Raw genomic sequence first — 27,781 nt, forward strand, 5'->3', positions numbered from 1 at the left:
CAAATGCTCAGAGTGACTGTGTTAGGATGAAGGATTTTTCTTTATGGTCCTTATGTCTTTCAATGTGGTTAAAATTACTTTTATAATGAAAACAATGATAATTTCAAAGGTTGGAGATAAAAAGCTTCCTCACTGGCCCTCTGATTTGAATATAAGGTATTAAAAACCTATTTCATATTCATCATTAACAAATCTATAAGCTTCTACAGACTTTAACAGTTTGAGATTGTCAACCTCAAAGTTTATCTACTTTTTGGTAGGTATTCCTGCCATAATTTGCATGGAAAGGCATGACAGAAGGGACTCTTCCAACCTCTTCAGTTTACAAATTGGAACGCTGAAGCTCACAGCCCTCAGCCCTCCAAGATATTAGAAGAACCAAGACTGGGACCCAAGTCTGCCAGGATATCGAACAGTATGTAATCCCATTTATAGCTTCGGGTCCGCCCTGAGTATTAATAAACTTGTGAGGTCTGTTGACTGCACCCTGGCGTCACTCCCGTTCTGGCTGGCCTGTGGGTTTGACTCCCTTTCCTGCAGTCATGCTCAAGCTCTATCGCTCTGTCACGCCGCGACCCGAGAGGCTTAGCCCTGATCTCCCTTTTCACGTTCCCCCTTCTCGCCCCCATTATCCGGCAGGGGGCGCTGCGACCCCCCTGGTTCCCTGGCCCCTCCCCCCGGCCAACCGTCGATTGGGCCGGCGCGTGACGTCACGCCGTTTTAGCCAAACAAATGGGTTTCGAGGCGAGCGTTGGGCTCCGCCGCGCAGCGCTGGGTGCTCGGTCCGCCTCAGCAGTGGGGAGCGAGCCAGGCCTCCCGCCGCCGCCGCCGCCGCATCGGGCTGGTGCAGTCCCGGGCCAGGCCCCGGCCGGGGCAGGAACGCAGGTGGGTCGGGGCCGGAGTGGGGCGTGGCGTGAGGGCGGCGCGGCTGGGGTCCCGTGGCGGCCACCGTGGCCGCTCCCCGCCCCCTCCCGCCGCCCGCCTGCGCTCCCGGGCGCCGGGAGGGTGGGGGCGGGGGCGCGGGCGCTACCCAGCAGGTCTGGAGCTGGCGGCCGCCCGGCGCGTGCAGAGCAGGTACCCGGGTGCCCTCCGCCCACGCACGCGTCCGGCGCTAAGCGTCTTCGCGGGCCACGGAGGGTCCCGCTGGCCGGCGGGCGGGAGCGGGGTCCCGGGTCGGGGCTGAAGCCGAGGAGATTACTGATAGGCCTTGAGCGGGCACCGGACCGGCGCTCCCACCCGCGACACCGCGCGGGTGAGGAAGTAGGGTTCTGGGTGGGGGTCGCCTCGGCCCTGTCGCACTCGGCCACTGTGTCCGTCTCTGCCCCAGCGCAGGTGAGCTGGCGCTTGTCCTTAACCTTCCTCGGGGACGGGGCAGGACGAGGGTCGGATGCTTCCCTGGCCTGGGCTGGCGCCAGTCTGCTGCGGTTCGGCCCCAGTCCGCGATTAAGTCATAATAATACTGTGGGTCCGCGTGTCTGTGACGTCAGGGGTTTCCAGGCGATGGGCCGTGATGTCACTGCAGGCCCGGGCTGGGACCTGAGCGCGCGGAAGGGCCAGGAGGACCAGCAGGGGAGGAAAAGGAAGTTCAGTCCTCTATCAACGCCTGGGATCGCAGCCGATTTGAATCGAAAGTTGTTCGATACCAGCGTTTTGCAGTTTTAATATAATAGTTATCTTTAACTTAATTTTAAACAAGCATCGTTATTACAGTTAAATATGAGACATTTGATTTAGAAAGATCTAAATCAAGGTAGGAGGCTTTGGGAGGTGGAGTTGGGTGTTTAAATGCCTTTTATGAAGCTAACTAAGCTCAGTTCGATGGCTTGTGAGAAGAATTATTGAAAAAAATATAATCAGTTGGTGTATTGATAATTCGGTTTGCTTTACTTTTTTGTGTGCTAGACATTATCTGCTACAGCATTTTTTGGTAGCAAATGGCCAGGAGGAGGGAGTCGGATTTCAAATGAAATTTTTATTTTTATTTTCATTTTTATTTTTTTGAGACAGAGTCTTTGTCACCCTGTGTAGAGTGCAGAGGCATCATCATAGTTCACTGCAACCTCAAACTCCTGGGCTTAAGTGATCCTCCTCCCTCAGCCTCCTGGGTAGCTGAGACTACAGGAGTGCCACCCCACTTGCCTAATTTTTTCTATTTTTCCTAGAGACAGGGTATCGCTCTTGCTCAGGCTGGTTTCGAACTCCTGACCTCAAGCGATCCTCCTGTCTTGGATTCCCAGAGTGCTAGGATTACAGGCATGGAGGGCAGCTGCCCTAAAGGAACCTTTTGTATTGTAAAGGGGAGGGGGAGTTTGAATTAATCCAACATTCTTCTTAAATAATAATTACCTAAAGATTTAATTGATCCAGGATTTAATTGATCCAGGTTGTTCCTGTCCCACCCTGTGCTACCATGGATAATTGAGAGTTCTCTGTGGCGTAGGGCTCAGCAACAAGCCTTTTTCTTGCTTTCTTACTGAGACAGGGCTGTAACTTAGTATAATAACATATCCCAGGACTGCCGGTCGGGAGAGGTAACTAAAATTTTGTCTGTAGTGCTTTGAAATATGAAATTACAGAATTTCTAGAAAGTGATTTGTGTATGAATATTATTTTTCTTCCAAAGCTTTCAAAAGGCATAGGCTGGGAGAGAAGCTAGTCATTTGCTATACCGACCCTCTTCAGGTATTCCAGCATGTCAGTACTTTAATTTCTTCTTCTCTGTAGAATTATGCAAATAGCATCTAGTTCAGAAGGTAGAAGGCTTAAAATTCGAAGCTATAATTGCATTTGGTGTCTTCAGCTGGAAGTTTTGCTAGGAAGCCTCAATCCTTTCTCACTGACCTTGACTTGTAGTGGTAGGATTTTTGTTTGTTTTCTCAATACTTCCTGCTCTTTAAAGGTGATTGATAAGATACTGTCTCCAGGATTATCGATCAGCATGCAGATGAAAGTTATGCCCATTAATGCAGGAAATGAAATAAAAAATTTACCCCTGTTAATTACTATTAGGCTTGATTAGAAGTTCATGTAACAAGGGTTTTCTGTAAATCTTATTTTCATCTTCACTAGTCTTGAGAATTCGACAGCATTGTGTGTACTACTACTGAAAGTTATTTTTTTTTTCCTTTTAAGAAATTGGAAATTGTATGTTGACAGTGTTGAGTGAAGGCTCTAAAGATGAAATCTGAGCCTTTGGAAAGACTGATAGATACCTGACTTAATGTGAAACTGCTGATATTGGGGATGTTGATCAATCTACTCTTTAAGATGAAAGGACCTTGGCAAAATATTATGTAATGAAATTGAAGGAGGTACAAAAAAGGACGCTTGCATGTGTCTTTCCCAAGTACTAGCCATGCTGGGGCAGGACACCTGGCTGTGTAAATTAAATGTACTAGCTTCAGTTGGAAAGAATGAAAGTGAAACTAAAGGTGAGTTGAAAGACCTGCAGGTGATGATAATAAAATAGTTCCTCCTTGGCAGTACATTTTTTCCCTTTATTTTGCTTATGGAAAATGAGTTATTAGGTGGCAAATAAATATTAATTTATTGTATTCTGATGTGACTGAGAGACACTGACAAGTATTAAAAAAGCCAGCTTCTGGGTATTGTTGTATAACTATTGAACAAGCCATAACTTGTATGAAAGATTTTCACTGTCTGTTTCAACTTTTGGCAGAATGTTTTTCACCCGTGCTTTCCAGTTTTGGGTGTGAGAAGCAGCTTTTACTTATAAATGGTTTTATGGAAATTGATTTGAGAATTGGGCTTACTATTGATATTTTAAGACATTTTGTCATTTTATTCACTTAACAGCATTTGAAGGGACGAAATTAAGCAGTCATTAGTGATGTGGCATCTTTCTGAGGTATAAAAGCAAATGTCATGAAGAATGAGAGTGCTGTGTTTTAGAAATTCTTTAGGATATGTTTGTTGGATCAATTGTTTTAGTAACATAACAAAAGATTCTTATAACATTTTCTACTTTATTTTCTAAACTTAATTTATGCTCAGCGAGTTTAATTTGACAGTTTTTATGTTCTAGTAAACTTTAATCTTAATATTTTTTGGAGAGAGGACATACTTATCTTTAGAGATATCATTTAGTGTTATCTTCCAAAATTTGCAGCTGTTTAGAACCAGATACTTTTGGGGAAGCTACTATGGTATGATGAATGCCTTTCTTGTTAGGTCATGTGTGACAAAGGGAAAATTCAGCAAGTGCATAATCTGCAGTCATTTGGAAGCAACAAAAACAAAAAAGAGCAGATTAACTTCAAATGCATTTAGATCATCTGGAAATTGAATTCTTGTCAATTCTTATCTTTGCATAGTTTGTCTTCTATTTAGTTTATGCTTATGGTATTTTGAAGCTGATGAACATTATATTATCCAGGAGAGCATTAATAATTAAAATGTAGATGTTTCTTAGTGTTAATTAAAAGAACTTACCAACCTTTCATTTCCAACTCTATCTTCTAGTTAGTGCTCTATAGAAGAGACTCTCAGTTGTCCCTTTTTAGGTATTCAACTTCAGAAACCTAGCATGTACATTTCCCACCCTCAGCACAGGGTAGATATAAATGTGAAACTAAGTGCTAAATGAGTGTGATTATTGCATTATTACTAGGCATGTTTCATTTATCCAACATTTTAGAGTACCTCTGTGCCAGGTACTCAACCAGGAGCTGTGACACACAGGTAAAATGTCTTTGCTGCAAGGACCGTTAACCTTTGTTTTAACATTCCCTTGTCATGGAGGGCCCTGGGTCTGAGAGGTTAGAATTGGGCCAAGAGGATGAACCATGTATGTTATGCCAGATTGGCCAGAGGTCTTACCTAAAGGTTGGTGTAAGGAGGGCCTAGAGCCTAGACACCACAGTTTTGGATTGTCCTAGAATGAGTGGAGTTTAGTAAGCTAGCACTTTCTTTGAGGCAAGAAGAAATGCTCAAGGTCAGAACTAGTGTAGGCGCCTAAAATTAGAGGTCGAGGAAAGAGGGACAGTCCAAATATCTGTTCTCCTTTTCTTTCCACTCTCAGGCATGTATTTACTTTCTTTTTTTTTTTTTTTTGAAGTCAATCTTTTTCTTTAATTGATGAACTTGAGAAATACACAAGCTTCTCATGGCCTTAATTTCTGGTCTTTGCTTTTTTTCCTCTAACATTTTTAAAGTAGAAAAATTTCAGTCACAGAGCAGTTGAAAGAATTGTTTGTATGTTGAGTACCTAAGTACCCATCACCTAGATTCTGTAATTGAGCTACTTTACCACCTGTTCCTCTTCCATTCATCAATCTTATGTTTTTCTTGTATTTCAAAGTAAGTGTACTTTACACCTAGACACTTCAGCTTGCCTATTACTATTTGTTTTTTAGGTAACGTTTGTATGTAATAAAATGTTGGGATCTTATGTGTACCATTCCCTTAGTTTGGAGGGGCTCATACATCTGTGTAAGCCATATCCCTGTCTGATACGGAACGTTACTGTTACTATCACCACAAAAAGTTCCTTCGTGTACCTTCCAAGTCATTGAGCTTTTTAATTGCCTGCAATCTTACTTCCACCAGTTTCTTCTGAAGCTGCTTGTTGAAAGTGCCTCCTGTGTTAGTACATTAGGGTGGCATTATGCTAGGAGTTTAGAGCATAAAGAAATGTACATATCCCCTGTTCTCTTTAAGCTTATAATTTAGTTTGGTTGTTTTTTTTGTTTTTTTCAAGAGATGAGGTCTTGCCCGGGCTGGAGTGCAGTGGCTGTTCATAGCCATGATCATAGCGCACTGCAGCCTTGAACTTCTGGGCTGAAGCGGGTGCCACCATGCCCTGCTTAGTTTGGGTTTTAAGTAGGTGTGTGAAGAGAGGTAAATAAATGTTACATGAATTCAAAGGAAGCAACTGTGACTGCCAGGGAAAGCTTTCTGGGTGTGGGCATTGAATTGGCCCTTGCTATGGTCTGAATGTTGGTGTCCCCTCAAAATTTATATATGGAGACTTAATCCCCAACGTGACAGTATTAAGAAGTGGGGCCTTTCGGAGATGATTATGTCATGAATGGGATTAGTGATCTTATGAAAGAGGCTTGAGGGAGCTCTTTGTCCCTTCCATCCTGTACAGCAAGAGGGTGGCATCTATGAGGAACGGGCCCTCACTGCAACACTGAATCTCCCAGTGCCTTGATCTGGGACTTCTCAGCTTTCAGAACTGTGAGCAATAAATTTCCGTGTTTATAAATTGCACAGTGTAAGGCATTTTATTGTATTAATGGCACCTGACCAGACAAAGACAAGTCCTTAAGAATCCAGAGAAGAGTTTTTTTTTTTTTAAAGGCTATATGATTAGAAGTTTTGGTGTCAAGAGTAGCAAACAAGTGTGGGACCAGATTTTGGAGGGAGTTTGAGTATTATTTTATGCCCAATGACTGTTTTGGGGGAAGGAAATAATGTGAAGAACAGATCTTTTTGTTAAATCTTTATCCTATTAGTCATGTCTGATACTCAGTTGTATAGAGACCTTCATTCTTTGAGTTCTCTCTTTTCTTTGGTTCTTTGCTTATCTCTAAATTCTCAGCTTTGCTGGCAATTCTTTCTCTTCCAGATTCAGACTGTTTAGAGTTTTTTTTTTGTTGTTGTTGTTGTTGGCCTGCAATGCAGTGACATGATCATAGCTGACTACAGCCTGAAACTCCTGGGCTCAAGTGGTCCTCCCACCTCAGCCTCCTGAGTAGCTGTGACCGTAGGCGTGTAGCAGTACACCTGGCTGATTTCTCTATTTTTCATAGTAATAGGGTCTCACTGTGTTGCCGAGGCTGGTCTCAAACTCCTGGCCTCAAGTGATCCTCCTGCCTCAGCCTCCTAGAGTGCTAGGATTATAGGTGTAAGCCACTGTGCCTGGCCTAAAGCTCTGTTTTTTTGACCCATTATTGCTCCCTATAATCCAGCCCTTACCTCTTAGGGCTTCTCAGTGATAATTTTACCCAGGTCATGCCTACATTTATATCCATCAACTGTTGACTCTTGTCAGGTTTGTAACTACTGAGATGCTGCTGCTTTTGTATATTCCTGTTTGCTTTGTACTTACTGTTTAGGAACCTGAAGCAGAGCATTTGCTCTAAGTAGTTGTAGCAAACAGGATTTATTGAGATAGAAAGATACGTAAACTTTGAGTGAGCTGAATGAAGAGATTAGACTGAACTTGTAAGAACAAACTCCAAAATGACAGTGCAGAACTTGCGTGCTAAGGGGCTCCTGCCACCATAAACCCTAGGACTATGTTGTTGAATCAGAAAGTGCTGCCACCATATTGAGTGGCAGTTTAACTTTTTGGGTAGAACTGTCATTTCATGTTCTTTGTGCCCTCTGTATCTTATGCAGGTATATCTGCTCTTTCACACTTATAGGTCATCTGTGAAACCTTAGTGTTATCTATTTAAAACAGGAAATGCATGTGAGAACTTGATTGGAGTGAGTATTGAGTCAGCAGTACACTCAGGTGTGAAAAACTGAACTCATTTTTCTAAGATTCCCTCAACGTGACAAAGTGAAGCCTTCTCTAAGTTTGCTGTTTCTGTCCAGAGACATGGGTATTGTTTATTTGCTGAGATAGAAACTGTTGCAATCAATTGTATAGTATAATTTAGATTTTTTTATGCTAATATAATAGAAAACCAAGTCAAATTCACTGATTTGCAGTATTAAAAAGTCCAAAAGTGAAGTTTGATCCAATTATACTTACGTGATTGGACCTCATCTTTCTCTTGCTTTATTTAATGAGCTCAGCCTCTGTGGCGTGTTGGTCCTTTTGTGGTCACAGCATGTGTGTGTGGCACCTCAAGCCCTACATCCTCCTGCTGTCAAGTCTGGGAAAATACAGAGGACTACCGTACAAAGAAAACCAGTTATATTAAAATACCATTATAAAAACATTTTTAAAATTGTTAATGATATTTGCTTCTTTATTAAAAAGATTTAGTGTGAGTCTAATAATTTCCAAGTGGTAATGAGTATTATCACTATTTGGAAGTATCCGCATCCAATGGTCATGTAATAGGAAAATACCTGATTTCTACCGGTGACAAAGTGAACCTCATATTGCTAATGCTGTTGTGGTGTGTTGCCTAAGTTCATTGTAGAAGGGGGTGCTAAATTACAGTTGGAGGTTAGTGAAAATATACAATTTTTTTCTTCACCTGAGTTTCTATCCATAAATCCTTGGAGGGTTTGTGAACCTCAACTTAAGAACGACTGCCAGAAGAGAATTTCTCTTCCCAGTAGCCCAAGAAATGTCTTCTTGTGTCTCATGGCCTTGGGTTGTATTGTCACTTCTGAACCAATCACTAAGCCCAGAGAAATAGGATATGCTAATTGGTTTAGCCAGCCTGGGCCTACCTCTGGAGCTGGGGATCATTCCTACCTAACAGCATGATGGGAGGCAGTGGATGCTGAATAACAGGTGTCCATTATGTCATCCTTAGTCTATCCTCTCTTTGTTCCCATAGTCAAGCAGTCATTAAATCTTAGTGAAACTTTCATTTGGATTTGTCTTTTCCCATTTAATCTCTCTGCTAATATCTTAAGCCCCCCGTGTGGAGTGTGTGGGATGGTGTATTGGATTGCAAAAAGAAAAATATTAGAACTCCTATTTATGTTTCTAATTTTTCTAGTGTTTATATACATTTTTACAGTGGTACATGTATATGTATCACATTTTAGTGGGTACATGTTAAAAATGTTTTAAATAATAGGAATGGGAGAGTCAGAAAAGTTGAGATAACTATGTTGAGCAGTGCTGTCTAATAGCAATACACTAGTTCCTCTGAACCTGTAGGTTCTGCAACTGTGGATTCAACCAACCGCAGATCAAAAATATTCAAGAAAAAAAATTTCGTTAGTACTTAACATGTATAGATTTTTTCTCGTCATTCTTTGAACAATACAGTATAACAACTATTTACATGGCATTTACCTTGTTTTTTAGGTATTGTAAGTAACCTAGAGATGGTCTAAAGCATACGGGAGATGTCAGGTTATATACAAAGACTACACTGTTTTATACAAGAGACTTGAGCATCTGCAGATCGAGGTTTGGAACCAATCTTCCATAGATATTGAGGGACCACTGTGTAATGTAAGCCATGTTATGCTTTTAAAAATTTCCAGTTAGCCTAGCTGCAAAAATGGAAAAAGAAACAGATGAAATTATTTTAATATGTTAACATAGTATATCCAAAATATTGTTTCAACATGTAATCAATGTAAAAAATTATCGAGAAGTTTATAGTCTTTCTTTCATATAGTGTGTTTGTAGTCTTTTTTTTTTCCATATAAAGTCTGTGAAATCTGGTGGGCATGTACACACAAAGCACATCTCAGTTCAGACCAGGGATATTGCAGGTGCTGGAAAACCACATGTGGCTAGTGGCTGCTGTATTGCGTAGATCTACACCAGTCATCATTCTGAATTTAGATTTCCGTAATTGTCTCTGTGATGGTTTTGGTAATTGCATTGTTTGCTCCCTTCAGTCTTTTTGTACACAGTTGGCAGGTTAATTGGACAAGAATTCCCCTGGGCTGATGTTACTCTGCTGAACAAGAACTTCTCCTAGGTTTCTGAAGCATCATATTTAAAAGTGGTTTTTAAGACTTTGTAAGATAGTCCACCCTTCCTCCCCTTTCCCTGGGACCCCCTACAACAAACCTAGTGCTCACTTGGGCAGTTTCCTCAGCCTTGCCTTCCCCTTTATGTTTCTCCAAATATAATCATCCATTATAAGAACCCTATTCCTGTAAGAACCACCTTGGACTCTTCAGTACCCCTCTGTAACCTTTCCATTGCCCTGAACTCTTGTGGTGACTATTGAGTACTTAGCTACTTAGCACTTTGGCACTTCATTATATATACTATTGTTTATTAGTCTATAATGGTTTCATGTGTAATTAGCTTTGTCTCCCCTACTAAATTCTAAGCTTTATATCTTAAATCCCGAAATTATAGGCACACAATTGAAGGCTTAGCTTTTCCTTATCTTTAATAAGGACATAGCTGGGCTATTTAAATTTGTAGATTTAAAATGTTTTGAAAATTAAAAAAATTATTACTCAAAACTTCCCTTTTAACTTTAGCTTTTTGACTCTGTGCCTGTGCCTTCAACACTTTCACAATGATTTTTCTTTTCTCCAATAAGGAAAACATGCTTGATCCTGTCACAGACACACTTAGCACACATGGAACCACCATAGGCCCTGCTGACATGTTTTTTCGTTTAGACAATGTCATAAGAACTTTAGGTCTCACGGAATGAACCCCTCGAAGTCTGCCTGAGGACACGCCATGTGCAGATTTTGGTGCTTTCTCAACCTTCTTGGTATAAAGGTAAACAATGCTATTACCAGGGGTCCGGGACAGCCTAGTGTTGTTAGAGGCTGTATTGTAGGAAAGCCTATGATGCTATGTCAAACGCTGGACTGTTATGAGTGCCTTAACTTCTCTGGAAAAAAGCAGTTATTTTGTTTTCTGCTCTGCTGGTTAACTTAGAAACCTTTTTAGCAGATTCAGTTGTAGGAGTTCATTTGTTTTTTGAAAATTAAAAAGATTTGTTTATAGACTAGTTTATTTGAAGGTGTAAAGTCATTCTTGGAACTACAGAAGAGAATTATTGATTCGCTGGAGTTTCTGAAGATGAATCATACTTGAGTTTCATAAGAAAGTATCAAAAGACACCTTTGCTTTATTGTCCAGGAACCAGGAGAGGCTAACTTGTTTCCAAAGTAGGGCAAGAGATTTTATTTCAAGTTCAGTCATCAGGGTTATTCTCTGGAGATTCTCTGTGCTTTCTACAAACCCCAGTCACTGTAGCCCTAGGGAATAGGTTTCTTGAGTTCAGACTGTCATCATTGCTAGATGAAGGGCTCTATCATCATCACTCTATTTTAGCTCATTTGGGGTACTACAAAGAGGACTATCAAAATGTATCCTGAAACAAAGTCTAAAGAGGGTCTTAGAGCTTTATGCTTTATGGAATTATCTTTCATTGGACATTTTCTTTGCCTGTATTTTATTTATCATGTGATATCATAAGCTTCATAAAAAGGTAAAAAACACACCAACATTTTTACCTTGTGGAATTTCAAGGCATATTTTATTCATTTACTGAAAAAATTATAGTACATTTTATATGCCAGGCATTATATTAAGTGTATTAGTTAACTTTAGTCATTTTTTTCTCTTAGCACAGTTTTGCAAACCTTATTTAAATTCTTCAGCAAATGGCAGTCTTTATTTAGGAATTTATTCTTTTGGCTTTTATTTTTTAGAAACACCTTGTGTTTTCCCCCTTTTTGGCAAATATCATTAATAAAATTGGTTATTAAAGACCAAATACATATTAACTTTACTGAAGAGTTCACATTTTTGTTTTATTAGCTAGTTGCATATGTTTTTAAGACTGCATAATATATTTTTACATTTAAAAATTACGGTACAAAAGGTTTTAAGACTAACCTTTTTCTTTTCTTTTTTACCATTAAATGGCCTTAAAATTTAGGTGAAAACTTAAACCATGTTAGTTTTATTTCTGAATCTAAAAAATGAATTATTTAAAATTTTCTTCCCTCTTTACTTAGTCCTCTGTATTATTGGTGTTCTCAGTTACCTAAAACATTGTTGTATATATTACTAGAGAGTCACTTTGATTCTTGGGTTTTTGTCTTATTTTATTTTGTGACTCTTTACCATATCTATCTTCTTTGAATTTTAATTCTCTTATTTTAAAATACAGAGAACAAACAATTGTAAATCTTCTCTTAAGAATTATTCCTTTATGAATGTTTCATGGGGTTTTCCCCTTCTACTTTTAAGGGACATAAGAAAGGGAAGATACCTAATTAAAATATATAATTAATTTTGGAGATTAAAATCTCCTTGCCAAATTATTTGTTGGACTGCTTAAGTATTACAGTTTTGTTAAAGTCCTTTTTAGATGTTTTGGGTGTTTCCAAGCATAGCTTTAACTGAACACTTGCTGAATCTTTCTCATGTTTGATGACTCTGATTTAAATACTTGTTACCTCTTGACTGGATCATATAATCCAGTGGTAATTCCTGTTAAATGTCTTAAAATTTTAGACTGTTGAATAAGTCCGTTAAGGACTGGCCCAATAGTTAACTAATCTTTGTTTCCTGTAGAATCAAGAATGCTCTCTTAGCTTTAGATGTTCAGTCAAAATTGGTTAGAATTAAATTTGAATAACCCTGTATTTATACTGATACTGCTTGTTTGGTATTCTTGGAGAGTGCTATATGAAATGAATTTGATGAGTCCATTTTTTCCTCCTCCAAACTGATAGCTTAGGAGAAGTTAGGACAAAATAAATTTCCCTTCCCAGTTTGGGGAAAATGAGCATAACGTCCCACCTTTCCATTTGTAAAGGTTGTTAGCCTGCTTGTTTTATTAACGTAACAGTGATATAATTTTTTTTTGTTTTGTTTTTAGAGACAGGGTCTCTTTTTGTTGCTCAGGCTGGAGTGTGGTGGTGCAATCATAGCTCACTGCAGCCTGGAATGGCTGGGCTCAAGTGGTCCTCCTGCCTTAGCTTCCTCGGTAGCGAGGACTACAGCTGCCTGCCACCAACCCTGGCTAATTTAAAAACAAATTTTTTTGGTAGAGACAGGGGTCTTTGCTATGTTAACCAGGCTGGTCTTGAACTCCTATCTTCGAGCAGTCCTCCGGCCTGGGCCTCCCAAAGTGCTGGGATTACAGGAATGAGGCAGTAAACCTGGCCAGTGATATCATTCTTGAAGATTCAACATGAATTCAATTTAATGTTCTTGACAGACTCAAACTTAGTTTTTTTATCCTTTAAAAGAAAACCATATCAAGCCTTCATTAATGAATCTCGGTGTACTCAGTTTTTTAAGGAAATTTGCCATTTGTATTGTATGGCTGTGGTGTAGACATATTATTCAAAGAAGTAAAGCTTAATTTTATTTCCCTCTGCATTATTTTTCTAAACTATTCAGTTCACTCACCAAGTGTTAATTGTGTGTTTACTTTGAGCCTTCTACATTTGAGTGTCCCTTTACTGAAGTTCTGCTTTCTAGGATAATACAACGAAATGTATTGAAAAGTATAGTCTTTATCCTTAGGAGCATTTACTTTGAAAGAGTTAATGATTATTGTCTATGCCTACATGTGTTTCAGAGGCCCCAAATGAAATTTCCGTACTAGTTACTAAGAATTTTTAAAGGATTAGTGATTTTGTTTGTATCCCTCCAACCGTGTTGGAAACGATTTGAAGTTTGTACTGCTTGTCGAGTACCCCTTATCCAACATGCTTGGGACCAGAAGTGTTTCTGATTTTGGATTTTTTTTTAGAGTTTGGAATATTTGCTTATACATAATGAGGTATCTTGGTGATGGGACCCGAGTCTAATACAAAATACACTTATGTTTCGTGTATACCATCTACACATAGCCTGAAGGTAATTTAATACAATATTTTAAATAATTTTGTGCATGAAGCATAGCATGTACACTGAACTGTCAGAAAGCAAAGGTGTCACCATCTCAGCCATGTGGGTAATCTGTGGTTGTTTGGCATTGACTCTGAATTTATATGCTACTGATAAGCATATAAATTTTCATATACTTATTCACACATAAATACCTGACATTAAAAAAATGACATACCGTTATTACAGTGGAAAAATAATGTCTTCGGGGTGACTGAGCAGCACAGTAGCATCACCAGAATACCTGTGTCAGCTGTTAACAGCAGCAGCAAACAGTGATGGGCTTCCTGTGCTGCTGTGTTCCAATTAAAAGGTTACTGTACATTGTATTTTATTTTTTTATGTGAGAAGAAACATCAGAAGTGCTCCAGGGACCAGGAAGTGGGTCCTTTAGGGATGAGGAAATATTCTGCTTGGTAGCTTTTTAAAATGTTTTCTCCAAAGTCATCATTGTCACCATTAACAATGATTTTTGTTTAGCAGTCTCTCTTTGATTTTATAAATTGACATGATTTCTTGTTTGTTATGAATGTGTGCTGCTCTAGTTGTTCAATAAGCCTTTCACACATTTTGATCATGTTGTCTACAGGCACTTACGTGTTATGACATATATATTGGTTTTCATCCACGATTCCTGGCTAATAACTTCCATAGTCCTTGTTACAGTCATTTGTTATTATGATCTTGGGTGCCTTAGGCCTCAGGAGCAGGCCTCAGGAAACAGAATCTCTCTGGCTTCCCCCACCTTTCTGATTGTGGGTCATACACTGTCGTTCCAGAGAGAGTCCCACCCCGTAGCCTGAAGGCTAATCACATTTCAGCATGGTTCTCCATAAAAACCTAAGAGGTCTGGGTTCAGTGAGTGTCCACCTGAACACGTGGAGGTACCTGGAGGGTAGTGCGTCCAAGGGAAGGCCTGGAAGCGCCGCACCCTTCCCCATGCCTCGCACTATTCATCTCTTCCTCTGTATCCTTTATACTAGATCATTAAATGTGAAATGTCTGATTTTGAATCAAAAGTTTATTATATCTCACACAAGAAGCAATATAATTAATCAAAGTATGTGCCTAAGCTATCGACGCAATTTTGCCATCTTTAACAGTAGCTTGTTCTTGCCAATAGCGAAGAAGTCTGAAAAGCAAGTGGTAATGAAATTGTGAAAGATGTTTTCCACAGCTCGTTGAGAATTGAATGTTTTTCCTTGCAAGAAGGGGTCCAAAGCCTGGAAGAAGTGGTAGTCATTTGGTGCAAGGTCTGGTCAATACGGTGGATGACAGAGTTTCCAAGTCTAGCTTCTGTAGTTTGAGCAACGTCATGTGTGCGACATGTGGTTGAGTGTTGTCCTGCAAGAGGATTGGCCTGTCTCTATTGACCAATTTCGCAAGTGTCTTCATCATTTCATCCAGTTGGCTGCAGTAGACATCTGCTGTAATCGATTGACCAGGTTTCATGAAGCTGTGGTGGATAATACCAGTGCTGGACCACCAAACAGACACCATTAGCTTTTTTTTGATGAATATTTGGTTTTGGACTGTGTTCCTTCATTTCATCTTTATCCAACCATTTTGTCGAACACTTGCGATTGTCAAAAAGAACCTGTTTTTCATCACATGTAACAATAGGGTGTAGAAATGGGTCCTCTTTATGTCCTGATAACAGAGAAAGGCAAGCTTCTAGATGATTTCTGGCGCTCGTTTAATTCATGCAGAACCCATCTATACAGCTTGTTTGTCTTGCTGATTTGTTTCAAGTGGTCCAATATTGTTGGAATAGTAACGTTGAACCTTGCTGCTATTCATGGGTTGAGATGGATTCACTTCCACTACAACTTTCACCCCCTCATCCACCTTGGTCTCAGGTCACCTGCGTGGCTCATTTTTCAAGATTAAAATCACCACAGCAGAACTTCTCAAACCATCAGTGTACTGTGCATGAATTGGCCATATCCTTCCCAAACACTTCGCTGATGTTTTGAGCTGTCTGCACTGCATTGGTTTCACGACAGAACTCCTATTCAATAATAACACAAATTTTTTACTTACCCAGAGTTTCACAAAAATTGCTCTAAAAAAATTTGAAAGATAATCAAAAGCCAAACAGTGCTTTTGAAAGGATGAGGATGTACCTTCACAATAAAAATAAGTATAAAAGTGAAAGTGTTAGAGATATCAACTGTGTAATGTAGTACTTAAGGAAATAAAACATTTCGTGCTTGATAACCTAACATCATTTGTAATAAACCCATAAACTTAAGTAAGTTTTTCCCTGAGTTTTTTGAGCTGCTCCAGCAAATTAATCAAACCCAAAGAGAGTGTCGTGGAAACCTCAACTTGAAGCTAGTTGGTAAGAAGCTCTGGAGGCCTGGACTTGGAACTTGTGTGTTAGGGGGCAGTTTTGGGGACTGAGCCCTCACCCTGTTGGATCTGATGGTATCTCCAGGTAGATAGTGTCAGAACTGAATTAGGGGACACTAGCTGGTGCCTGCTGGTTGGTGTGTGTGGGGAAAACCTGTGACTTTTGGTCACAGAAGTCATCTTCTGTGTTGATTGTGGTGGAGTTTAGAGGAAGGTACAGTTTGAGGGGGTTTTCCTAAAACAGCATTTTTTCTGCAGCGTTAACAATGTCATCTTCATTGTTGTGTGCTGCATTTTGACTGCCACCTGTCACATGAGGTCAGGTGTGGAATTTTCCATTTGTGGTGTCATGTCAGTGCTCAGAATGTTTTGGATTTTGGAGCATTTTGGATTTCAGAGTTTTGGACTAGGACTGCTCCATCTGTACTGTCAGCCAGAAGCTGTAAGTGATGTCTCCTTTATGGGTTTTAAATGTATTTATCTCTTAAGAGATTGTTTTTAATTGAGATGGATCAGTTGCTGTTTGGTAACTTCTATCTTATGATCTGGATAGTCATTTTTTGGCATTGGTGCAAGAAACAGCTTTCAAAAAGGAAAATTCAAAATTTTATGAATATTTCTGAAGTAAAGGAACATTTTTTATTTGTAATTTAATTATCAGTATTACATAGAAAAAAAGTACATGAAAATTGAATAAAATTATATACACTAATCATAGCTACACAAATATAGACCAAGACTTGGATGACTGCAAAATTAAATGGCCTAGTAAAAGTAGGTAGATTTTGAGTAACTCTTGTTACATTGTTTATGCCGTGAAAAGGTAATAGAGTTTATATATGCATATATTTAAAATAATTTTGAAAACCATCTAAGACCTAAGATCAGAAATCCTCATTTTATTTAAATTTCTGATCTGATTTGTAGACTTTCAAATGATCCTTTTTGTAACTCTTTAGAATCTGTACTCCACTAGTAAGAAAGAAGCTTTATATGACTTCTTCAGTTAATCAGAAAAAAGGCTTGTTGGTCTTTTTGATTTAGCTAGCCACCTTTGTTTTTGCTACCCTAAGAGCAGATAATGAGAAATTAAAGGATACATAGTCTATATTTCAAGCAGCAAAATGGCAACCCCAGTCCTTCTCTTTTTGGTAAATGTTTTCTTGCCCCTGTTCTCAGCATTCTCCTTTACTTTCCCTGCTTCCAACATTTTTGGGGGTCAGTTTTGTATCTAGTGGTTCTTGGGTAATTAGTTCAATGTGGGATCGTCTTGAAACCAAAGAGTCATATAAATCTTCAAATCATTGAAGTTTGCATATACCAAAATTTCAAAATAAATTTAAACTGTATATTTGTAGGATGAAAAAACATTTTTTTCTTTTTGAATAATGTGTTCCCATGGTTTCAAGTGCAAAAGGTACAGAAGGTTTTCTTTTTGTTCTGTGTCTTGGGCACACTTTCCCCTTCTCTGGAAGCAACTCATGTTATTAGTTTCTTAACCTTTTAGTATATATTCTAGTCTCCATACTTTCTTTCTTTTTTAAATAAGAGACAGGGTCTTGCTCTGGCTTCCAGGTAGCTGAATACGTGGAGGTTTCTGGAGGGTGTTGCGAGCTTTCCAAGGAGCTAGGACTATAGGTGCCCACCACCACACCCAGCTAACTTTTAAAATTATTTTTCTGTAGAGACAGGGTCTCACTATGTTGCCCAGTCTGGTTTTGAACTCTTGGCCTCAAGTGATCCTCCCACTTTGGACTCCCAAAGTGTTGAGATTACAGGTATAAGCCACCGTGCTTGGCTGCTCTTAAAAACACACACACACACACACACAGACACACACACACGTATATATATTGTAGCATACTCTACATACTGTTAATTAAACAGTAGATTTCTAAGTTCTTTACATATTGGTGTATGAAGAGTGTATTTGAGATAGAAAAGCTAAAATCACAATGACTTAAATAAAAAGTATTTTTTTTCTCTTATAAAAGTTCAGATAGGTGATCTAGGGCTCGTATAGCACTCGTGGTATTGTTTTTTTCTTACTCTCTTTAAACTGAGGGATAATGACGACAGTAGAGTGCACAGATACTAATCGTACGGTCCAATGAGTTCTGGCAGTTGTATGTGTCTGTATAACAAATGGTCAGGATAGAGGCCATGCAACCCACCCTCATCCCCCCACCATCACATCTGTGATTGTCTGGGCTTTTTCTGCACTGTTACTGCTCTGTGTGTGTTGCCTGTGTCCTCGCTGACCCAGCTGGGTCTCCAGCTATTGCAGCGCATTCTGAGCCGCGGAATGCAAGAAGGAGCAGAGGTTACACGTAGCCTTTTCAAAGGGAGGTTTCCAGAAGCTGCCAGTTCACAGCACTTTGGATTATGTTTCATTTGCTAGAATGTAGTGTTACAGTCACATCTGAATGCAAGGGGGGTTAGGAAATGTAGTTTCACTGTCTTTTTTCTGTTACACACAATGCTGCAGTGAATAACCTTGTTCATATGTTCTTTTTGCGCGATAAATTCTTAGAAGTGGAACTCCTAGGTCAGAGTATTTGCAGTTGGACAGCACAATGATTTTTTCGCATCCTTGCTGCCACAGTTTTTATATTTGCCAATCTCATAGGGTGGTGCTTGATTTGCCTGATAGGACATTTGTGTAGAGAGAGAAAGTACTTCTATCTTAAGGTACCGACGATGCCTTGAAAACATGGATGACACAGGTAGCTAATGTAATGCTACGTCAGGTGAAGCATGTTTTCATTGTATTTAGTCCAATCCTCAGGGGAGACTGATGGTTAAGGTTACAAGAGGAACCTTTCTACTCATAAATACTTCACAGTAAACTGACAGCAAGACAAGGGAGTAATGTGTTTTTCAGGAATTATCTTAAGTAAAAAGTAAGTTAGGGTATAAGGTTAATGTAGCATTAATATTTTTTGTTCTGTTTTCTCTCACATGCATTGCTTAACATGGAGAAATGTGTTTCCAGTTAATCTTAGAGTATCCTTTAACCTAATGGGGAAAAGAAAGTAATCAATACCGTTTTGGGGGGGTTGGGGAAAGGTCTCACTCTGTTGACCAGGCTGAAGTATAGTGGCATAATCATAGCTCACTGTAAGTAACCTTGAACTCCTGGAGTCAAGCGATCCTTCTGCCTCAGCCTCCTGAGTAGCTGGGACTACAGGCATGAGCTCCCACGCCTGGCTAATTTTTAAGGTTTTTGTAGAGACAGAGTTTTGCTCTGTTGCCCAGGCTGGTCTTGAACTCCTGGCCTTACACGATCCTTCTACCTCAGCCTCCCAGAGTGCTGCAATTACAGGCTGAGCCAACGTGCCCGCCTGTACTTTTGAAATTGTCATTTCTTTAGGTAAAGAAACTTAAGAGCCAGATACCTGTGCTCTAAAGATAGAGATTTTGAGATACTTTCAGTATGGTATCATCCCCCTTATTTAGAGATCAAATTTGTGTAAATCTGCGCTGTTTAAAAAAAAAGACATTGAAGGCTCAATAAGCGAAAAAGCAGGAAAAAAGTATTCCTTATACATATTAAATAGGCTTTGTAGTCAACCTCAGGCCCTTTCCTGAGGTCTTTATCGCTTAGAATAGAAACTACTGCCTGTCATGTTCTTTTCTGTGTCTTCAGCATGGAGGGTGTTACCTGGTACATGGTTATCCACTAAACGTTTGTTGAATGAATGCATTTTTTTTTTTTTTTTGGTTAGCACCGATTTTTTTGTGGGGGAGAGGGATACATTGTTGAGAAACTAACAGCTGACATTTTTGCTTATTTGTTAGGTATTGGTTGTGGTGTTAATCAGCTAGGCCTATGCTTGCCTTAGGATTTCCATTGGCTGTGTCCTGTGCACACCTACCTTCTTCACCTCATTGGAATCTTTTCTCATATATCACCTTTTTAAGGAAGTATACTGAGCACCCTAGTTACAACTGCACCTTCTCTGCACTTCCAACGTCTCTCCCCAAGTCTGTTTTTTCCCCTTGGCAGTACCTTCTTGAAACATTCTATTTTAATGTATAATTTACTTATTATGACTGTGATTTGTCTCATTACCAGAATGTTAATTCCTTGAGAGTTTTGTCATTTGTTCACTCTATTCCATGCCTAAAAAATGCTGAGAAAACATTTGTTGTGCAAATGAAGATAGGAAAGAATGTAACATGAGAAATTTAGCTATGAAATAGTTTATGGTTTAATTGTATTTAAAAGTGCTATTTCCATTATTTTAAAAATAATTGAAAAAGTTAAAAATTTTTGCTTTTGGAACCCATTGTATTCCACAGTGGTACCAACGCAAACAAACCTGTGCTAAGTTTAAGGACTGTATATTTGGTGGGTGGAAAAGGGACTGAGTTTTGGCCTGCTCACATACATCATCTGTCTTCAAGCCTCTGGCATCTTTTTGGTGAAATTGTATCTTGTAGCTTTCAGTGGTGGTTTAGTTAATGGGAAAGAGAATACAGATGGTCCTTGATGTAAGTCCTAGTAGACCCATCATATGTTGAAAAATTGTAAGTTAAAAATGCATTTAATACCCCTAACTTACCCAACATCATAGCATAGCCTAGCCTACCTTAAACGTTCTCAGAACACTTACATTAGCCTACAGTTGGGCAAAATCTTCTAACACAGAGCCTATTTTATAATAAAGTATTGAATATCTTATGTAATTTATTGGATACTGTACTAAAAGTGAAAACATCAAAATTTGAAGTATGGTTTCTACTGAATATTTGACTTTTGCACCCTGGTAAAGTTGCAAAATCTTAAGTTGAGCCATCGTAAGTCAGGGACCTTCTGTGATTAAAAAACACCTCACTGTAGGTTTGAGTATGTCCCACAGTGTGCAGATGGAACATGTCTTTCCTACTGAACGTAGCTTTCCACAAAGGGAGGTGTGACAATATTAATAGCAGGCTTGCTTTCTTTGTTAATGTGGACTAGGCCTTATGCTAAACACTTTATGTATATTATCTTTACTTATTTTATAAAAGATGATTTTAATCTTTATAACAACTCTATGAGGTAAGTATTCTTGCCCCTTTTTTCTTGTGGAAAACTGAGTCTTACATTAAGCACCTTGCCTAGCTCTGGTAAGCGTTGGAGCTGGAATTCAGACTGAGGCAGTCTGACCTACAGAGGAACTGGACTACACAACACACTTCCCTGGTGAAGAATGCTTAGAAGCAAAAAAAAAATTGGGAACAGCTTAGTGGAACACTAATGTCACAAAGACCTTTATGTTTTATTTGCTGTATGTAGCTCCCCATGACTTAACTAGGTTGAATGAGGCCACTGTGATGGAAGCAGTAATGTTATGTTGAAGTTAACCAATGCTAATTTAAATAAAGTAAGTATATTTTCAATAAAGCCAGAGCTAGCTCCTAACTAGATCTTCTACTACTTAGACTTAGCTTAGTTCAGGAACGATTTAGCTTATCACAGGGGAAGAATTTGTATGGTCTTCGTTTATCCTCCCTAAAAATTAGATTTAGCAGGAGGGCAAAAGTTGTAACTGTCTAGCTGGATAGGAAGTATAATCTAGTGGCAGAGTAGAGAGGGGAGGACAGTGGATAGATTTTGCTATTCCAGATTTTTAAAAGAAAACTTCCCCATAATATATATAGAATTATACTAATGGAAACAGCCTTCCTCTGCCTACCATAGAAAATAATTTTTAATTTAAAATTTTGATTAAAATATTGTGATTCTTAAGTGCGAATTACTTTTTGAATCTTAATTAGCAATTTGTCTCTTTTTTCTTGTGATACGGTACATTTTATTCTCCCTGCCATAAAAATATTTCTGTTCTGTTCTAAGGAGCCTCAGATTATACCTTGTTATCTCCAGTATCATCAATTAATTTTAATTTCAGTTTTAAAACAATGGTGGTTTAGGGGGTAAGTTAAAATCTATAGTTACAGGAAATTATGTGTAAGGATATATATTTATATGCTGAAGCCAGTAACGTGTTCTGTGTAGAAGGTGTAGGATCCTACTCTGTAGACAGCTAGTAGATTATTTTATTTCAAAGTCTTAAAAGCAAGACATGAGGTAGTTTTTTTGAGATCTATTGAGAGTGTTTTCTGGCTTGAGATGATTATTGGTGAGAGAATCATTCCCTTGTAGAACTGTGATGAGAACAGCATATTTAAGTACTTTTCTTGATGCTTTCACCCACTTTTAGTGGATGAAAATACTGGAAAAAGGTTTTTCTTGTACAACCTTCCCTCCACCCCCAAGTAGCCAGTAAAGCCTTCTTTCTCAAATGCATGTTATTGGTGGGGAAAAATTAAAAATACAGTGGTTCAGAAGCACTTATGAAAGTGGTAGTCCCCTCACCCCACCCCTCAGTTTTCTCTCTAGGGGAACCACTTCAGTTGTTTCTGTTTTTGATGCTTGTAGTGATAATCTCCTACATTAATATGCTTATACTTGAGTTTCTTTTTCTTTTTCTTTTTTTTTTGAGACAGAGTCTTGCTCTGTTTCCTGGGACTAGAGTGCAATGGTGTCATCATAGCTCACTGTAACCTTAAACTCCTGGCCTCAAGAGATCCTCCTGTCTTAGCTTCCTAGGTAGCTGGACTACAGGAATGTGCCACCATGCCGGGCTACTTTTTCTGTTTTTTGTAGAGATGGGGGTCTTGCTCTTCTTGTTCAGGGCAGTGTCAAACTCTGGCCTCAAGCAATCCTTCTGCCTCGGCCTCCCAAAGTGCTAGGATTACAAATATGAGCAAGCACACTCTGCCCAGTTTCTTGGTTTGTCAATTTTAAGCATTCTCTGTTGACTTTTTGCAGTGATAGTCAAGATTCTACTCCCATTTATCACCTGTCAAGAACTGTGGAAGGTCTATGATTTTTAAATTTAATTTAATTTTATTTTTTGTAGAGATGAAGTCTTGCTATGTTGCCCAGGCTGTTCTCAAATTCCTGGCCTAATGTGATTCTCCCGCCTCATCCTTCCAAAGTGCTGGGATTACAGGCTTGAGCCACTGCACCCAGCCTAAGGGGACTAACAGTTTAATGGATGCTGGTAGAAGACATGATACTCCTGGGTCAGAGATAAAGTACAGTTTATTACTCCCAGCAATAGCAGTTACCAGAGTGTGAGCATTTATGTACCAGTTTCCTGAGCCCCAATTCCCACAGGGCGTTGCAGAGAGGGCCATATAACGTCTGTTCACCTAGTGGTGAAGAAACCCTTGAGTTTAGGGATTCCAAAAAATTTTAATATATTTAATTTAGCCCATTATATCCAAATCATTGTCATCTTGACATGTACTCAGTATATTATAAAACTAGTTAGTAAGACATTTTACATGACTTCTAAGACTTCTCCCAAGTCTTAGAAATGTGATGTGCACTTCACACCCACAGCATGACTCAGTTTATATGAGGCACATATGAGGACAGTGTAGTTCTACCAAATATTTCATAATGTTCAATAAGCACACCTGCTCTTTGCTCTGGAGGAAGACATTATCTTCTAAGGCTGTTTGCTATATGAACATCCTTGAAAATATTGTACAAAATAGAGTAGTCAATGTTTTGCTTGCAAGACATGTAGAGAGACCTGTGAAGAATTATTTTCCAACTCTCTTACCTCTTTACCTTTTTAGTACAGTTACATCATTTTTAGCTCTTTAGTCAGTTTGGTAATACTATATATATTTATTTTTATTTCACTAACAATAAATATCTTTTGACTTCCTCCTTTGTAAGAGGAGTTTTTAACTTAAATTTTCTAGTACTTTTATATATACATGGGCTGTCCGGAAAGTATCCAGCCATTGTTAATATAATGAGAACGGTTTGTGCGACATCGATATAACCTGGCAGCCGAGGCGAGTGGGCTGGGATGTGCATGCATGAACAATGACGACTTCAGTGTACTAGTCAGTGGGACGCTAGAGGCTGTTGAGTGAGCACGTGTACTGTGTGGCCATTGCAGTCTAAGTGACTGAGTAGGGCAATGAATCTGCATCAAATTTTGTGTTAAGTTTGAACATTCCTCCGCAGAAACTATTTGGATGATTCAGAAGGCTTTCGGGGATGATGCAATATACCCCAAATAAAAGTGTGGCACAAACGCTTCAAAGAGGGTCGAGAATCTGTTGAAAGTGATCCATGTTTTGGAAGGCCTGCAACAAGCAGAACACCTGAAATGTTGAATGTGTACAGGTTAGATTAAGAGACGCTGAGAGAACGTATATCCAATTGAGCGTACTAATGACTCTTAGAATTCTGAATATACAAAGGTGATTCTTATAAATTTTAGAATTTAATTTAAATACTGTAAAAAGCACATGTGCCAGTCACATTTAAGGTGTGGCCTTTTCTTTTTGGTAAAGAATTTGTAAGGTGAGATGACAGTTGATTAGAAGTTGTAAACCAGATTCCTTGGTACTGCGGTGAACTACTCTTCATATAATGAACAAGGAGAAGCAGCTCTATTAAGGGAAACATTAAAAATAATCTTTATTAACATTATCTAGTATTGGTGGCTTTATTTTCTTAAATATGAAGATAGTGAAGTTCCACAGTTTTCTCCATGGAATGAGGCATTACTGTATTATGTCAATGTCCTTTGGTAGGTTTTTTTTTTTATTTTTTTGAGACAGAGTCTCAGTCTGTTGCCCGGGCTAGAGTGAGTGCCATGGCGTCAGCCTAGCTCACAGCAACCTCAAACTCCTGGGCTCAAGTGATCCTTCTGCCTCAGCCTCCTGAGTAGCTGGGACTACAGGCATGCACCACCATGCCCGGCCAATTTTTCTATGTATTTTTAGTTGTCCATATAATTTCTTTCTATTTTTAGCAAAGACGGGGGTCTTGGTCTTGCTCAGGCTGGTTTCGAACTCCTGAGCTCAAACAACCTGCCTGCCTCAGCCTCCCAGAGTGCTAAGATTACAGGCGTAAGCCACCGCGCCTGGCCCTTTGGTAGGTCTTGAGTGAGAAAATACCTAGCACAGTACGAAGAATGGAAGAGACATTTGAATGTTAGTTTCCTTTTCTATAAGCATGGCCGTAATTAATTTTGAAACTCTTCTGTCTTTGGGAGAAAGTTTTAGGTACAAGGCCAGTGGCCAGGGATGCCATACCCAGTCTAAAGGGTTAGATTGGGGTCAAGAACAAGTCTATGAGACTGAGCCAGGGTTTACAATCTGAGTCACTTGGTCAGGACAGGCTACAGAACAATTGGTTAGAATAAGTGAGTCATGTCACATGTATCCACACCACAGTACACTATTTCTTGACCCTCTCCCCATGCCTACTCCTCTGACCCCTGTCTAACAGATAGTACAATTCAGAAAATAGGCATTGGATCAGTTCTAGGACTATAGGAATAATAGAAATTGGATTACCAGGAGAACAGAGCAGCAGAGGCGCCACTGGGAGCTGGGACCAAGCAAGGAGGCCCTCCAAAAAATGTAAATGTAATTCCAACAGCAAGGAAGGGCGAAGTAGTTGCAAAGTTACATGCATGAAGTCTAATGAGAACAAAAATAAAGGAGTAATTCCTGGCTTCTTAAATGATAGTTTCTTTCATGAGACCTCAAAACAGTTTATTGGTAAGAGTATTCTAATTAAACCTCCAGATTTGAATAGCAGGATATCACATGGAGATGATTTTTAGAATTTATTTCTCTATCAGCTAGAATTAGTTATTTGAACCTGGGATAATTACCATCTGTTAATTTGCCTCTGTCTGGTTGTATAGGAAATTTGTACTCTGTTAGGCTAGTTAACAGGACAGAAATTTAAATGCCTTTGCTCCCATCAAGTGATTCTATAGTATCTTGTTTGTGCAGAAAGTGTGGAGATACAGGAGTCTCCTCAAGGAAGCTCCCTTTAGTAGTTGTTTTTCTCATGGCTAGCAGTGGGTCTGAATACTCTGTCTAGAATAGGCTTTATAATTAGAAAGTAGTGCTAAGTGTTTAGATATGGCAAACAAATTTTATGATGTTTCCTGGGTTTGAAGAAGAATTGATGAAAGGCTAAGAAATTGTTTTTTCTTTGGAAAATCTCTTTTTAAATCCAATTTAAGTAGTTTTTGGGCAAGTGCAGCAGAGAATAAGGGACTTGCCTGTGATTTGAACTAGATGTGTTTCCTATTTCTAGTGAATAAGGGAAGTAGTAAAGAGGCTAAGAGTTGTCAGGGCTTGTAAAGAGATCATGGAATTGAATAGTGTGGATGGATCTAAGGTAATTAAGTCTTGCTACCAGTGTTTGCCTCCCAGGGATCTTTAATTTAAGCAAATGTAGTTCATCCTCTGGAATATACTCTGAAAACAAAATAATGTGTTTTTATATGCATTAATTTCTAGAGCTCTTTGCAGATTTCTTAAGTATAGGCTATTCATCCTTTAAATTTTGAGTAGTCCCACTCTGTGTTAGTAACATTTCAGGAACTGTCCCAGCTATGAAAAAAGATTATGGAAGAATGATCACCAGTTTTTACTTGCTTTGAGCAAAGTAGACAGGATCACTCTGCATAATTATAGTACCACCTGGGTACTGTGCTAAGCAGTCTAATGCTCACCGTGACGCTGTGAAATAGCATCCTCAGAAATAGTGACCTGCCCAAGGCCATAGAGCTAAGAAGTGGCTACTCCTAGAGTGGAATATAGGCTTTATAGCAATTGAGATGATATTTTGCTTAAAAGTTTGGGAGGGGAGAGAGTCTTTTCTGTGTAAATTACTATATCAAAACTAAGATCATGAAATCATAATTTACAAAGTAGGTTAACTTTTACCGAATATCACAAATTAGAATTTAGTAGCTAGGACAACTCCCTCCCACTGCCGTGTGCAGCTAACCTGGAACTAGAATCTCCAGTTTGTAGGTGTTAGCCTGTTGGGGGGCTGTTGGGAAGAGAAAAATTTGGATCCCCTTCTCTATTTTTTTTTTTTTAAAACAATAGAGATTTATTTTCTCACAGTTCTGGAGTCTAGAAGTCTAAGATCAAGTTGACTTCAGGGTTGGTTTCCTTGGAGGCGGATGGCCATCCTCACATGTCCTCACAGGATCATCCCTTGGTTTGTCCCTTTATCTACTTTTATAGTTGTAAAGTTTCTGGGAATTTTGAAGCCATAGGAACATGCTCCCTTAATTTCCTTCTTCTTCATCTTGCTTCCCACCCTGTCACCTCCCACTAAAAACAATCACTTTTGTGAAAGAGGGATAAAGGAGTTGTGAACTCAGCAAGTCTTTCTCCTACCTTATTCTAGGCTCCTCTTGGTGTCCTTTGTAAGTTCCTTACCTGCTAACTATTGAAGTTCTTTCTGTAGGGCTTTTGTTCTAGGTCATTGGTTCTCTAAGAATCGTTCACCAGACCAGCAGAATCAACTTCACCTGGGAACTTGTTAGAAATGAAAATTCTCAGGCTCCACCTAGACCTAAAGAATCAGAAACTCTTGGGATGCAACCTAGTCATCTGTGTTTTGATGTTTGCTGAAAGATGAAACCCAATGTTTTAAAGCATTCCTTCTCCATTTGCTCCTTAGGTTATTTCATCTGTTAGCATGGGTTGAGTTATACCATCTTATGTGCCCATACCTTCACATTTATCTCTTTCGTCCAGTTCTTCTGAGGACCAGGCCCATAGATCCATCTGCCTGTTATTCATCTTGACTTTGATGTCTCATAGTTTCTCCAGCTTAACTTGTCCAAAACTGAACTCAAAAATTCTCTCAACCACCCTTTCCTAGGCTCAGTAAAAGGCATTACCATCCACCCAGATGTTCAAGTTAGAAACCAAAGCTTGGTCCACTCTATTGCACAAGTACTAATAAGTTCTAAGTATATTGCACTGTACTGGTTCAGACTATATACACATACATACAGACAGACAGACAAAAATAGTGATAATTTTAATTACATGATGAGTAAATGTAATGAG

At 39.2% G+C, this 27,781-nt stretch overlaps 1 protein-coding gene across 1 annotated transcript in view; it reads left to right on the forward strand.

Moving 5' to 3' along the window:
- The first annotated feature begins 765 nt into the window (after positions 1-765).
- FBXO34 (F-box protein 34) overlaps positions 766-27,781 on the forward strand; it is a 71,457-nt gene continuing 44,441 nt past the window's right edge. Inside the window, exon 1 of the mRNA XM_069464970.1 lies at positions 766-885. The gene's annotated coding sequence lies outside the window, so the exon portion shown is untranslated. The remainder of the gene's footprint in view (positions 886-27,781) is intronic.

This window comes from Eulemur rufifrons, chromosome 2 (genome assembly GCF_041146395.1).
Source record: "Eulemur rufifrons isolate Redbay chromosome 2, OSU_ERuf_1, whole genome shotgun sequence".
In the NCBI taxonomy this organism is placed as follows: domain Eukaryota; kingdom Metazoa; phylum Chordata; class Mammalia; order Primates; family Lemuridae; genus Eulemur; species Eulemur rufifrons.